The sequence below is a fragment of the Dipodomys ordii genome, unplaced genomic scaffold (assembly GCF_000151885.1).
Source record: "Dipodomys ordii isolate 6190 unplaced genomic scaffold, Dord_2.0 Scaffold70, whole genome shotgun sequence".
Lineage (NCBI taxonomy): Eukaryota > Metazoa > Chordata > Mammalia > Rodentia > Heteromyidae > Dipodomys > Dipodomys ordii.
In genome coordinates, this window is record NW_012267286.1 from 2082384 (window position 1) to 2099518 (window position 17135).

The following is a 17135-nucleotide window of genomic DNA, read 5'->3' on the forward strand; positions in this document are numbered from 1 at the left end:
GCTGGAATTCTTGAAAACCCAGTGGTGGCTATCCTCTTAGGCTAGAGATGACAAGGCAATCTATTGTTATGCAACTGGCATAACCTGAATTAAACAACCCTAAAATGTTGAGATTCAGGTGATGTTGTTTACTTATCAGAAGCCACTTAAAAGCATGGTGAATGGAAATCGAAATCTCAGAATGCATTCCAAAATTACTGAACTCAGAAATCTATGGTTAAAACAGAATATGATGCCTATTGTCAAGGTAGCTAGGGAATAATGTCAATCAATCTGTATCCATAAAAGTAATCAAAAGGTAACGGAAAGCTTGGGGTGGCGGTTCCTTGTTTTCAGTCAATATTTATACTTACTTTGAATATTTAGATCTCATAGACAACAAGAAAGCCCAAGCTGCAGAAATTAAGTAAGTTAGGTAAGGAAGATCCTGCCATTCCCCCAAGAGAACATCATCATTGATTTATCTAACTTCAACTCAAGAAAGAGCTATGTCCAGTTCTTACAGTATCTATGATGACACTGATACATGAGGACTTCTGTTGTTATCATAATCACACTTGGAGTCAGATCACAGGTGTAAATGTGGAGTAAAGTAATAAATACATTTCTGTTGCAAATTGTCCACCAGAATCTTAAAATCCAGAGTATCCCTTTTCCCAATCCACAAATGCACACTTGGAATGAATTTTCTAAGCAGTTGGCATATTCTCATGCTAGTCTCTGGAACTAAGTAACTTTATCTTACTCTACAGATAAAAGTGGTAAATAGGACAGCATATCACATTCGAATGACTGAGGAAACGCCATCTTCCAAATCACGATGGCTCCATCTGTCCACTGGCAGCTGGAAACTCCAGCCAGGCAGTTCTTCACCAAATATGTTTTCCAAAGTTTTGTTGTTTTGCTGTTGTTTGAATGTCCCTAGTCTCTTCATTTTCTTTTTTTCATGATAAAGAACACATGTAGAAACTTATCTATCCCAACACAATTCTTGTTGTACCTTTCTCTTATTTTATCTGAAGATGGACTCAAATTGATTTTCATACTTGTGTTACAGTAGGTATATCAGTAGGCATGAACTCTTCTCTCTAAGAGGATACACCTATAATTGCCCAGTGGTAGAATCAAGTTTTTCAGAAAACTCAAACTGTACCAATTCTTTCAGTAAGGATTAAGGAACTATATAGTATTTTCTGTGTTTTTTTTCCATCATCATTTCAATCCTCCAAATTTCAAATACCACTTACATCTGCATCTATGTATTGCATTCTTAATCATCTATTCCTTTCAAATGATTACAATTAAATTGCTAGAAGTACTGTCTTGTTTCAAAAATTGATTTGGTAATTTTTCTTCGAGAAAATCAATATATTCTATTTCTTGATTATTTCTCTACCTTCAGCCAATCTTTCTTGTTTATGTCCTAATTTTCTTCTTTCTTATATATTCCCTTTGATATTTCAGCCAATGGCATGTCAGCACATTTATTATTTAGACAAATCTGGCAGACTCGATTTTATTTATACTTATCTCCTGAGGAGATAGTGTTCCAAAGTCTAATCAAGGACTGGGAGGAATTTCTTCTGATCATATTCATGTAGCTCATGCCTTTGTATCTGTTCTTAGAAAAAAATAACACTTCTTTTATGATACATAATCACAAATTCAGATTCTTTACTTCTGAAGAGCTCCTGACCACATATTCTTCCCTATGTAGAAAAAACTGAATCTCTCTTTCTGAACTTCAAAGACTTCCATTCAGATAATTTCAAAACATTTATAATCACCCATTGTTGCTGCCTGGACAATGCGAATTCTTCCATTGCTCTTATAATCAACCATTTTTCTAGTGGCTTGAGAGCACATCTCTTAATCAATTTCCTTGATTAGGCTTTCTGTTGGTTGAGTCATTCTAACTGGCCACTGCTATCTTGATCTTGCAAGGAATTACTAGATTCTGCCAAAATAGTATGTGCAGCAAAATGTCTACAACATCCTACCCTAATCTTTATCACAAGTAATAGTTTATTGTATATGTACTTTCTTTTCCCTGTAGCCACTAAGTCTGTTTTTTCCCCCCTAAAGCAGGGTCTTATTTCTTCCAATGCTTATCCAACTATGCATTCTGTATTATGCTTTGTTATATTTTATGTGTTTTAAAAATATTTCTTCTCTCAATTCATAGCTGCCTCTATCTTACTTGGAATTTTGCAAAGATTTATTATAAATTTATAACCAAATATAGTGTCTTGAAAGAAATTTCAAAGCACAAATTTTTCTAATGATCTTAGCTCTCTAACAGGTAATTTTTTTCTGCCTATGAATTTGTAGATTTTGTTGTGGTGGTCCTTTGATATTAATAAGGCCATAGGACCTAAACTCTGTTACAAACATGTATACATTTATTTATATGCACACCATATTTGCTGTGGTAAATCCCATTTCTTCTGTGAGTAGCATCTTGATCCTTGAAAATTATGTCAGCATTGAACTAGTAGATTTATGTCAGCAAATGCAAGATTCTTAGAATATTCTGCTATTCCTTTCTACTTATTTCTATGCGTAACCTCAAAAGGGTTCCTCATTATAAATAGATTGACTATGGTACTCTCTCTCTCTCTCTCTCTCTCTCTCTCTATATATATATATGATTGTCAGATGGGGATACATTTCATAAATATAAATAAAATAAATGCATACAAAGGACAATAAATACTTAAAGAATAAGACATATAGAAAGATTTCTGAGAGAATTTCAGCTTCCCCATAAGCATAAGGATATGGAAGCAACAAAAAATGTTTTATTTTACCTTTAAGAAAATTTCTGATTAGTAAGATTCATAAATATCTCTTCTCCATGATTGTCTTATAGTCACATCTTGGGAAATATAATTGTTTTCAGCCACCCCCAACTAAAGTAACAAGGAAAATAGAAATGTTCTTAGTAAGAAATTTAATAATAGATAAAAGTAGAAGTCAAGAACAAATCATGATAGAATTGTCTTTATTTATGATACACTGTGATCTCCATGGAACATTTTTAATTTTATGTCTGCTATGCCTTACCAATAAAATCTTATTTGTTTTACTGATTTCTGTTTTCCAGTATATGTTCAGTCCAATAATCCAAGCTTTTTAAGGTATCGTGTAACATAATTGCACATTCAGTGTATGGTCAGAAATAGGAATTCAATATATTCATGAGAGAACCAATCATAATAATTTGCAGAATCACATATATCTATATTCCAGAAACAGTTTTCAGTTGAGCAAAACACACTATATTGGATCCAGTCTAGTTTTTGTATTTTTGTTTGTCCCTCACCCATCTGATATATGCAACCTCATGTGCATTCAAGGAAATACTGTAATATTACCATCTATTTCACCAGAGAGCTATCATGTTGACAAAATTATTCAAGCTCTGTGAAACAAATTAAGCCTAAAATGGATAGCTTTTCTCTCTTTATTGTTCTTTATATGTCTGTCTCCATATATACTTCTATAACTGTCTATGTACCTAATGTCTTTTTGTCTATCTATCTGTATTCTCTCTTTCATACTTAAAAGTGATGAAGAATAATAAATGGTATCACGTTAGAAATAAAATGAAATGCCAATTTTTATCTTTTTAGCTTTGGTGTCAGTTGAATTGCTTAGTGTTACAAAATTTTTATTGGCTGGATAGATTAAACAAAACAAGCAGAAAAACAGGGAAAATGAAAGAGAATCCTCAGGTTATTATTTTTGCTTTTCAGTCAGAAGCATAAAGTTCCAGACATAAAAGCAACCAAAATATTTTTTAACTTCATAGGGACTGAAAAAATGATCATCTAAAATAAGAATGTCTACTTTTTAATTTTCTTCTTTAAAATAAATTTCAAATTTTGAGCACAATTCCCATAATGGAATCGTGTATTTCAAGTTGCTTGGGTAGCTATTTATATTTATTTATTTGTTGTGCTTGTCCTGGGACTTGAACTCAGAGACAGGATTTTTTTTTTTTTGCCAGTCATGAGGACTGAACTCGGCCTGGGCACTGTCCCTCAGCTCTTCAGCTCAAGGCTAGCACTCTACCACTTGAGCCACAGCACCACTTCCGGCTTTTTCTGCTTGCTGAGGAATCAAACCCAGGGCTTCATGCATGCAAGGCAAGCAGTTACCACTGAGCCATCTTCCTAGCCATTGGACCGAGGATTTTTTTGAGTTCTTTTTTTTGTACTATTTTTATTGTAAAAATACTGTACTGAGGGGTTACAGTTACATGAGCAAGATAATGAGTACATTTCCTATACAGCATTGTTGCCTCCTCCTTGGTTTTACCCAAGGCTAGATTTTTGTCACTAGAGCCACATTGCACTTCCAGCATTTTAGTGGTCTTCAAACTTTCCCGCAATCATCAAATTTCAACCTCTTGAATAACTAGAATTACAGGTATGAGCCATGGGTGTCTGGATAATTTTGTATTATTATAGTTCTAAAGCAGTTGTAATATATGTAAATATCTAGTAAACAAGATAATTTGAATAGGTGAATACAAAATATTTATGTTCCTAGAAGTTTCTAAAAGCTGTTTAGCAATAATTTCCCCTTTTTCTTCAACTTAAAACTAAACAATTAACCATGAAATTACAAAATTAAGTGTATAGAAGCTCTAAATGATCTTTATAAAATTAAGAATAGTTGACAACATTGGGCTGTTGTATGTCCCTCCATGTGTCACAAAAATATTTGTATAATTATTAAATTTTAAAAATAAATTTTAATAAATTATTTTTATAAATCAAATTTTGAGTCATATTCCTAAAACTGTATGTTTCTACTAAGAATTAAATGCAAAATGCATTGCAACTATTTTCTAATGCAAAGGACTTCACAAAAACAGTTAGCTTTTTGTATTAAAACAGATTTTTTATTATTATGATCTTTAATTGTATGAAGGAATTGCAGTTTAACAAAGCAGTTTATGCATACAATATAACTTGCATGGATAACTCCCTTAATGACTATATTGTCTTAAATGAATATGTTGACCATAAATGTGTTTTCTATTTTATTATTAAATTAAAAAGAGATTTCAGTTTCACTAAAAGGATGCCATCTCTATTATAAAATTAGTTAAAAACTTTAATCTAAATAGTGCACAAGATGAATAAAACACCCAAAATTTTCCAATTGAAATTTGTACTTCATTAAAAATATGATGGGTGGGGCTGGGAAGGTGGCTCAGCGGTAGAGTGCTTGCCTCGCATGCATAAGACCCTATGTTTGATTCCTCAGGACCACATAAGCAGAAAAAGCCTAAAGTGGCGCTTTGGCTCAAGTGGTAGAGCACTAACCTTGAGCTGAATTGTTCAGGGACAGTGCCCAGGCCCAGATTTCAAGCCCCAAGACCAACCAAAAAAAAGTATATATATATATATATAGATAGATAGATAGATAGATAGATAGATAGATAGATAGATAGATAGATATGTATATATACTTTTTGGCAGGTTGTTGAAGCAAAATGTAAGAACACCTGCCTTGTATCAGGTATTTTCTCTGGACAATCTATCATATATAGCTGTCTCCTAACTCCTTTTGAGGAAGTTATTTTGGAGGTAAAGTCACACGGATATTTTTGTGTGGGTTTATTCCAATTCTCAGTCTTCCAGATCTCAGTCTTTGGCATAAGTAGGATTAGCAGTGTGAGCCTGGAAGGTGTGGGTTTTTGATCTCATGTTATGGTCATCAAGAAACATAAAACAAATGCAGAGTGCAGGATAAAATGAAATAATTTATACATAGCCTATTAGAGGGGTGCTCTCAATTTTAGCTATTCTAGTGAATGTTAAATGGGTCATTTTAAAAAAGATAATTCTTTGCAAATCAGCAACAAATTATCCTTAAGGAATATTATCCCTAGTCAGGCACTAGTAGCTCGTACCTATAATCTTAGCTATTCAGGAGACTGAGATCTGAAGAACATGGTTAAAAGCCAGCCCAGGCAGAAAATTACAGAAGTGAAGCTGTGGTTGAAGTGGTAGGATACTAGCCTTGAGCAATAATGTTCAGGGAGAACACCCAGGCCCTGGGTTCAAGTCCCAGGACCAGCAAAAAATATTACTTCAAAAAATATTCTCCAACTTTGTGTATAACTTTGCCAAAATGTTACCCAGGGCCTGACACTTCATAGAAAATCGCTTTAATTGGTACTCTTTGTTATTCCATTACCCATAATTCGCATATGAACGAAATGTGAGCAATTCTGTCTGCCCTTCAGCAGGAAAGATGGTTTGGGTTTGTTGGATTGTTTTCCCCATCCTCCCACTCTTAGAGTATCTGCATGGAATATTTCAGTGCTGTCTGCCACCAATGCGCAAGCATGCAAACTATACTTCTTTTTCTAATTTTTTTATGTTTTTTATTGTAGAAATACTGTATGGAGGGGTTACAGTTACATGAGTAATGTAATGAGTACCTTTCCTATCGAGCATTGTTACCTCTTCCTTTGTTTTTCCCCTACCATCCCTTCCCTCCCCATCTCACCAACTCCTCCCTCCAGCCTCCATAAGTTGTAAAGTTCATTTTCAACATAGTGCCTTGTATATCTCAGTGTTACAATGGGTCAACCTGTATCCTTATTTCAGCATTTTGTTATTTCCCTTCCCCTCCTCAAATTAGAAAAATGTATATACAAGATGCAGGGCACCAACACAAATACAGTGAAAACAGGGCTTATACCATGGGGAAAAACATATAAAACTAACAACGACAACCAAAAAGTCACATAGTACTGAAACCAAGTTTGGTTCTCTATGCCCAAACTCGTCGATGGGACTGTTAATATCCAACCACAGGGGAAGGACGGGGTGGGGGTGGCCGGGGGGGGGCAGAGAGAAAGACAGAAAGGGGGGAAGGAATAGGAGAGGAGAGAGGAGAAGAGAGGAGAGGAGAGGAAGAGAATTATTATATGGAACTATGGAAGATCTAGGACAATACTTTCCTCAAGAGGTGAACAAAAATAAATTAACCTATACACAAAAATTTAAAAACCTTAACCATCACCCCAAAAAAATAATCAAGGAAGGCAAGAGAGTGAAGAAAATAAAAGAGAATGATTGCCAATAATCTTCCGGTATCACCTCAGAGGATTTGGATACTGAATGTCCTCCTTGTTTCCATCACCTCCCATATTAAAAACAATGGAGAAGGGGATATTTTGGTAATTGTTCTTATATGCAATACCCTCTTCTGGCTTCTATGCTAAACACTATCAGAAGATCGCCTGTAACCTCTTGACAAAGCAACAGTGAGATGAACAAGACACAACGTCGAAAAACGAACTTTACAATTTAGGCGGGGGTGGGGGTGGGGGGGAGTGTAGTTGTGGAGGTGGGAGGGAAGGGATGGTAGAGGAAAAACAAAGGAGGAGGCAACAATGCTTTATAAGAAATGTACTCATTCCCTTGCTCATGTAACTGTAACCCCTCTGTACAGTATTTTTACAATAAAATCTTATTTTTTAAAAAAAGAATATTGTCAAAATGAGTCCCAACAGGAAAAAGTAACTGTCAAAAGAAAACAGAAATCTTCACATAGGGAGACCAGAGTGGGTACTGTTTTAAAAAAAATGAAAAAGAAAACTAAAAGACTTTCTTAACATTTTAAACTCAAAAAGTTGGTGTCATCAAATGGATTATTAATATTGCTATGTTCATAATAATGAGTTAATTAAAAGCTAAAGTTTTCATTTTCAGTTACTAATGAATGATTGCATTCACTAAAAATTTACATAGTGAAAAGATCAAGGTGCTTATTTTAGGGCCACTTATAATATTTTAAAATTCTATGTATAATGACATAAATTTTGTCTGAAAAGTAGGACATCATGATGAGAAAACTTTTCGCTGCAGAAACCTTTAATTTTTTTTATCATGACACTATGTGGTTAAGCAACATTATATATAACATATAGATATAGAACATATGAATAAAACTGGAATAAAGCTTTACGAGTTAGCTTTACAAATTTAATAGAATAAAACAAATGCAGTGAATCTAAGAACAGTTACAGGTCTTGATTCCGATATTTGTTCACTCCGAAAAGAAGCAAATTATAGTTGCTGGGAATATGTCACTCAAATTTATTGACCCATCATAAATATGTCTAAATATCACTATTTTCTTCTATTAGATTTTTCCCTTTCCCTATAGTTATCCAATACCAACTACTATGAAAACTGTCTTTTCATGTTCAGTGCAGTTTTATATTTTCCTTCTCCATATTGACTTCAGTAAAAAGACATTAACCTTCAAGTAGAAGTTTGTATGTTTAAAAGGCATAAAACCATAGTCATTTAACTAGAACTTTCATTAAAACTCAAAGGACGTTATACAATCATTCATGCCAGAAGGTGGCACCAAAAGACTCAGCTTCAAATTCCTTTTATTAATAAATGCATAAGATTAGTCTAAATTTGGATTTCTAAATATGGAAAAGTGGCAGCATACCAGTTGATTAGAATAGTAAAGTTTCATACATTGTAAGGTTGTGCAATAGAGTAGCTACAAAGACATTCAAGAAATGCTTCTAATTAGACATTATTATTATGACTTTATGTGTATTTCTAAGAGACTATAAATGATTAATTATAAATATACAAATATTAACAATACTCAAATCAGCAGTATTTAAATTAGTTCTAAACATATAAAAACTCAAATATCTTCAGTGTCATTTTGATATGTGTTTAACTTTCCTTTATGAGACAGGCCGTTCTAGTTAATTTTATCATAGTGCCAAATGCTGTGCAGAGAATTTCTGAGCCCCATCACTTGTGTCAATAATGTTTAAAAAGACTTCTAAAAATCTGCTCATTAATCAAGAACTAAGCTGTAACTAATTCATTGACTTATTGTGTTGGCATTTTCCAAGTAATTTAAATACTTAAGAATAATAGACATTCAGTATCTTTTTAATATTTACACATAGGTGACCTACATACTCTATTTTGGACAAAGAACTGATTGCTTAGCTTTTCCTGTTTGAATATTTGTAATTTTAAGACAGCCTTCTCTGAGTAGTAGATGATAGAGAGAGAGAGAGAGATTTCACATATCATATATTCACTCTTTTAAAGTGCTAAATTCATTCTCTTTTATTAAAACACCATCACACACACAAATTACCATTAGTGTCCTTATTTTAAGCTTAATAGCCCCAGGAAACAAACTGCATTTGTTTTCCTTATCAAATTCCTATCTCACCATGACTTTCCTTCCTCCATAGTCATCGCACTGGGAGCTTCCTATTTCTGCAGTGTTCATTAGTCTGAACTTTCACATGAAAGGAATCATAATTTACATTTTTTGAGTGTCTTTTTATTTAGTATATTTTTAAGGCGCATCCAGATTGAAGCCTATGTCTGCACTGCATATGTTTCTTTTGTGTCTGTCCTAGTAATATTCCCTAGAATGGAGGAGTGGGTGACACTGATCAAGAAGCATTGTACTTATAACTTGACATGACTATATATGCATAATATATATAGATACAGTGTGAATATATTTATGTTTTCCTTTCTTTTCTCAGAGTATTTACATATATACTGCATATGTTTATATACTGTGGGGTAGTAGCCTATATGTATCATAATATTTCATATTATATTATTAAATCAATATATTAAAAATAGTACATCTTTTTTGTGCTGGTCCTAGGACTTGAACTCAGGGCCTGCGGACTTTCCTTGAGCTTTTTTGCTCAAGGATAGCGCTCTACCACTTCAGCTAGAGCTTTACTCCAGTTTTACTCCAGCTTCTTGCAGGCTAGCTGTAGATAGGAGCCTCTTGAACTTTCCTGCCTGATGTCAAATCAAGATCCTCAGATCTCAGCTCCTGAGTAGCTAGGATTACATTGCCCAGCAACTTGTTCTGCTGAAAGAATAAGACTAATACTTGGTCTGGGCCATGTCATGAATAGGTACCTGGATAATCTCATCCATTTTCTTTCATATTTATTATTTCCACTTGCAATTTGTTCAAAAAGATCAAAATTAGGGGCTGGGAAGGTAGCTCAGTGGTAGAGGGCTTGCCTTGCATGCATGAGGCCCTGGGCTCGATTCCTCAGTACCACATAAGCAGAAAAAGCTGGAAGTGGCTCTGTGGCTCAAGTGGTAGAGAGCTAGCCTTGAGCTGAAGAGATGAGGGACAGTACCTAGGCCCCATGATGAACCCCCAAAAATTCAATATTAGAGTACCAAGTACTAATTAATGATCATTCTTAAAAAGCCAAAGAAGAGAAAAAAAATCATTTTCCAGATAAGAAAAACACCGAAAGATCTAATCAATGTTTTGAAAACTATATTTTATTACTTTTATTTGAAAAAGGAAATGAAATAAAAATTTTTGTTAGTTTTAAAAAATATTTTGTTTAATTGTTTTTAATAGCTCAATATTTTATGACTGAAGAGAGGGAAGTTTCAATGAGAAATTATGTATGTATGTCACATTTCCTAATGGAAGAACTTTCTCAATGTCAAGTCTAAAATTCACTTAAAGCCATTGGGAAGCAAGATTCTGCATAATTAGTATATAAAAAATATAAAAATGTCTTAAATACAAAGAAGTTTACATTTAATAATACATACTTGATCATTCTATATATGTCATTATAAGAAATGTTCATTTCAATTCAAAGTAAAAATAATAGGCTCTTGAATAATGAGCATAACCAATTTGAAGTGACCTTTCATAAAATGATTTTATATAATCAATAGTAATTTTAGGAAAATAATTGCATTTATGTACCTTACAAGGAAATGTTAAATTTAGCCTTTATTTTCTGGGTTTAATATTGTTGCCAAGGAAATAATATGAAAAGGATATATTTTATTCCTCAATAAAGCATAATTATTTAAATTGCTATAATTTTATTTATTTTCTTACTTTTTATGTTCCATTTCAAGAATGGTAAGCTGAATTAAAGGCATGTAATTAAATTACATATATTTTGTACAGATGTACAAATTTAGATACATCACGTTTTTTTGTAAAGCTTATTTATTTGTGAAAACATTTATTGTCATTATACTTTTGTATAACTTTTCAGGTATTTATGATTCTAATGGAATTTTCTCAGTGAAATTGGCAAGCTTCATTTAGGCATGAAAAACTTCAACACAATAATTTCAACTTGTTTTTGCTTCTGTTTGGAGGAATAAACAGGGTCTGAACAACTCCATCTCTTTACCTCAAACTCACATTCATTTCCTGTGACCAGAGATACTTTAAACAGAGTGAGGAAACAAGACTTGAGATGTTTGGGAGAGGCAGAGATAATAAAGAAAGAAACTAGAGATGAGAGGTCATTAAGGGAAGAGTAAATGGGAAAAGTAAGTGGGAAAATATAGAAAGAAACGAAAGAAATTTTCACCTTCAAGTAAAATATCTTTATCCCCTTCACATCTCATTAATCTGGTAAATTATTTTAAGTTTTTATGATATTTCCAAAATCAACTGAATGTGGCAGTGAAATATAGACTAACATTCTTTCTTGGAAAAATGCAACCCAAGCAAGAAACAACATCAGAGTATTTCTCTTTTATGTTTTCAGAATAATTCGACAATCATTTCAAAAGTACATCAAGTCCCCGATGAGACCCCAGCTGACTTAAGAGAGAATTGTAGAATACAGTCTAAAATGTTGATGTAGGTGGTGTGTTTATTGCTTAAAGACGCAATAGGAGAAAAGAAGCAACTGAATGAAGCTGAATATCCATTCAGTCAGTTCAATCCCTCTCTAAGGTGTGTTTGTGAAATCAGCATCAATTCTTAACTACATGTATGGAACAGCTGCTTGAAGGCATTGGCTGCTCTATGCACCTGCTGGGTTAATCTCAAAATGTCCATTTGCTGCCCTTTTGCTATAGCAACGAAGCATTCTACCTTGGTAACTGGTTAGTCACACACCCCAGTCCCTGACTCTATTCATTTCTCTCACTGTTTCCTACTTTTTTTTTTAATGTGATGGCCATTACCATTTGATTCCAACTTTTAGCTGGACATTTTAAGCATGTTTTCATTTTTGGCTTTTTCACTAAAGAGGTCACAAGAAAAACTTGTTCTGACTAAAATTGAGTCACAGAAAATGAAATTGAAAAGTTCACAGAGGGTCTACACTTGTAAAAGCTCGGAAGTTTCTCCTGGTGTTGTTGTGTCTCTCTGATTCACATTCTGAAGGCAATTTTCCTTCGTGGTTTTACAATGAATTCACTTGTGAGTCTCAGCCAGCACAGATCTCTTTCTCTGACATTCTCCAGGTCTCCTCTGAAGAATATGTAAGAGTGTACAGACTGCTGGAGCTTTTTCCATCCAAGGGAAAAATACATAAAAAATGATCAACAAAAATATTTCTCACTCAAATCAATTGATTTAAGACATACTTGGCACTTGCATTTATTGAATGTAAATAGAAATTTACTTGGGGCTTTTAACTTTATATGTAGTAGTTATATTTATGAATGCTGAACAGATTTAGGTATTTAATTATACTTATTACACTTATATATGCAATGATATTTCATTACAATATTTCATGATTACTGCTCTTTCTTTGATTACTATAGCTGTCTGTTTATTATGTTGGAAAAAGTAATCATTTGAGATACATTTTTATTGATGTGAGTAATATATATACATACATATAATAGGACTGTTTTTGTTGATGATGTTTTTTAATGCTTGAACTCAGTTCCTTGAGTTCTCGCTTGACTTTGCTCAAATACAGCCCTCTAACCACTTAAGCCATACCTTAATTTTCAGCTTTTTGTTGGATAATTAGAGATAAGAGTCTCATGTCTTTTCTGCCTGGTCTGACATTAAACCATGATCCTCAGATCTCAGTATTATGAATAGGTAAGTTTACAAGTGTGAGTCATCAGTGCTTGCTTTAAGAGGTTTTATTATGATATTTCTATACATTTATACAATATTCTTTGATCATATACACTCCTCTATTCCTCCTTATCTGCCTCTATTTTCTCCATTTTTTCTTTCCTTTACACTCTTCAGTGTGAATAGATAGAGATAGGCAGACAGACAGATAGATTCTTCTTCCTCTTGTAATGGTGCTCAGTACTACCATTCTCTAGCAAATGGTATGATTCCATTTTTCTAAATGGCTGAGTTAGTCTCCTTTAAATGTTTATATCATATTTCTTTTATCCATTTTTTCATTAATGGGAATTTTAAGCTTATTCCATACTTTGGATACTGTGAATAAGTTCCAAGATGAACATGAGTATATAGTTGTCTTATTGTATGCTTCCCTTTTTCTTAGATTTTTAGCTTCATTTACTGGCCAGGACATTAATAATTAACTTAGGGTTCATAATAGTGAGAGTAAAAACATTTTAAATAAACTTTGACTTTTTCTCACTCAGTCTAGCTGGCTTTTCAGGAGAATTATTTATATTTTTTGCTAATGAGAGAAAGGAAAATAGCTTCCATTTACCATACATGCAGGGATTTTAACAGAAGCAATTTCTCCAAAGGAAAATAAGAGATACAACAAAATGACCCAAGACATTTTAGGCTAGGACTGTTCTCAGTTGTTCCGACCTTTGCATCAATAGCCCATCTGTGATTTCAAATGAAATGACTACTTCTTTAGAACCATATGGAAAAAGCTTCAACCTAGAGAAAATTGTTTTTTAAAAGAACATCACATCAGTGCTTCTGAGAAGTTTTAGGTAAGTTATATCTTATTTAGAAAGCTTGATAAAAATCCATTTCCAAAGCAAACCATCTCATTAGTTTACATCATATAATTTATACTACATACAAATAGGAGGATCTTTTTATCTATATTATAGATATATGGTTTTAGGAGACCTATGGGTGCATATACATGTTCATGTTAGGTGGATGTGCTCATACATGAATACCTAACCACATTATAAGAAGCTTGCCTTAATTATGAATTATTGGATATTTAAAGGAATATATTATATGCCTACAACCTATAGAAATACAGTTCAGTACCTCCACTTAAATGGTTATTCTCCAACAAATCACAATTTTAGCAGCCATTTATTTATTGAGTCTAAGGATTTACATGATTGGCTCCACCTCTGGCTTCCCTCAATATTCTCTCATGTGTACCATGCAATGCTTCCCCACATTGGCTGAACATAATAAGCATTGGAGGAACTTTTAAAGAATATGATGCTGATTAAATCTGCGTTGGGGGACATCACTCTTGGGGTGGCATTTATGAAGCTTCCCAGGTATTTAACCAGGGTGAACAACAAATTTACTATAAAAATATTCTAAAATATATCATAAGCAACATCTTTTGTTTAGCATCGACTGTTTGTCACTTAGGTCATCAGAGAAACCTACAGTGAGAGAAGTAGAGTAAAATGAATGAACTTTCCCTTTACACACTGCTCCATTCTCTAAAGAGAGCATGAACAATGTCAACTCTCTATGTCTTTTCACTTGACTGAAATAGGGTAAAATTGTGTTTTGAATACATGTTCAATAATGGCATAGGTGAACATGCTGCAGAAGATTCAGAGTTCTTTCCTAAACATGCTAATATGTTATACCTTTATATCTTTTAAATTTAATATTTGGATTCCCAAGAAGAATTTTTAAATTTTATCTTTAATTTTTATTTTATCTTTTATGTTTTATCTCTATCTTAAATGCAAAAGGATTACAATTCAACCTATTTATGAGTACAAAGGGGTTCCAATTCAACATGTCAGTTTATGAGTATAATGCATCTCGATCAATGTCAAATTATGTCTTCCATAATTTCTCCATTCTCTCTTAGCTCCATCCATCCCCTCAATTTTTTTGAGTTTTACTTCTCATATGAACTTTGAATACTATGATTTCAAATTTATTTTTGTGGGCTTGCATTCCCCATCTCTGGAATAAAGAATCTTAGTGTAATGGATGGTGGAGACTTTACTGAGGAACAGCATAGAATTTGGAGCCACAGACATTGGAGGCTGTATCTTTGGTTTAAAGGCCCTGACCTACAAAAGAAATGTCAAATTCCACAAAACAACAGGTGGCGAATCACAGTGTACATGCACTGAGTCTGGCAGAAATGGTAAGTGATTAAAAAGATGGCTACATACAATGTGTTTGATATAACGAATATAAATAGTCCCTCAAGTTCTCACATGGAAATAGAATTGCTATAAAGTTACCTCCGTGTATCTGAATAGTCACAGTGTAATCCCCTGAATCTATGAATGTAGAAGCAGGAGGCAGAGGACCTGTTCTGAAGAAAATAGAGGCCAGCAAAGATTCACCTAGATGCTGATCTCTTCATTGGAATGGCATATCTTTGGGATGATTGCAGAGTGAAGGAGACGTTTTTTCTCCATTATTCTGCTCACACCTTAGTTTTAGCCCTGTGTAAATCACCAGGACTGGCAAAAACAAAAGAGCAAATCAGGTGAAAGATTTCATGTTATACACAGGCTTATGTGGTAAAAGGGGAAAAAAAGTATTTTGACCTTATGTTATTAATTATTTCCTGAGAGAAAAAGATCAGATTATCTTAAATTTATTCTAAAGAATATAAAATTACTCTGTGTTATAATCACATGTGAAGAAAATGAAAACAGTAGAACATAAACTAATAGGCCTGACAAGTAATTTGCATATATTCAGAAAACTAAATAGAGAAGCATATCTAGCTTCTAAATCAAATGAGTAGTTCATTTTTCATGTCATAAGATATTTTAGTTCTTCCTTTTATAGTTCATTAATTATAGAAAAGGCAGTGATTTTCTACACAATACATTCAAAGAAAATATGTCAGAAGTTCCAAAATTTGAATGCTTTCTTATTCATTTTACTATACAGCTATGTAGGCAAATTACTTCATGATCCTATCATAAAGGGGAAAAAAAGGCTTTGAGGATGTTGCCATAAATTCTTTAATTAGTAAAATTACTAAGCAGAATTTGTGCTTTATTCTGATCCATAATAGAATTTATTTTGTGGATTTTATTTTCAAATGGACTATATTATAACACACATTTCAATTATTAGAATTACTGCCTTAAGATAAACAATACAGAGACCAGATAGTTGCATAATTTTAGGTAATGGAGAAAAAATCTTGGGTATCTCCAATGGCTGTTCATTTAGCAGAGTTACCACATATGAATTTAATTAGGAACTGCTGTGGCTCCATTTACCACTCAATGAGCTAGAACAATTTCAGAAGAGCTACTGAGAGTTTCCTGAGTTAATGTAATATTTAAATTACATTCGTGGGTAATCTACAACACTTCTAAATAGAGGCCTGTGAGATGTTACTTTGAATATGATGTTGTACTGGATGGGAAGTACTTCTCTGAAGATATATAGACTAAGTTAAATATAAAGTAATGTAAATTTTATAATTTTATCAATACACAAGTTCTCATTTCTCATAAATACCAAATTATGTGCCTGTAAGAATCTTTTTGATAGCATATTTTGACAATCTTTCTTCTTTTAATGAATTTTCCATAAACAGGAAAATACATATCTATGCCATTTTATAGAGTGTATAAATTTACTCCTGTGTCATAAACTTACTACCTAGCTGAACTCAGCACCCATTATTCATTCTTAACAAGTTATATAACTTCTTTCCATTAACTTTTCATTTATAAGGTGAAACTATGTCTTATGGAATGTAATAATTAATATAAAATAAGTTGCAAAAAAGGTGCAATTCCCATCATCCACTAGATCACAAAATGTATCTTTTTGGTCACTTTGCCCATTCAATGATTTTCAAATGGTTTGAAATATCAATTAAAATGCAGAAAAATAAACACACACATATACAAACCTAAAATACAAATTATGAAAGAAAAAATAGTAAACAATTAAAAAAAGTAAAACAAGTAGAAAAAAAGAGTTCTTTGATTTTTTTATCATTCCATACCAATATTTTGTTGCCCTAAATATAGGATGGATTAAATTGAAAGGGCTGCCATGAAAAGTACCTATTATAGTTTTGGTTGAGCCTAATATTAATAAACTTGAGCGACATCTCATATCTTTTTTCTGAAAGGAAAGCCTATTTAGAGATTTAAGAATTTCAATAACTTATAGGCATTTGAACA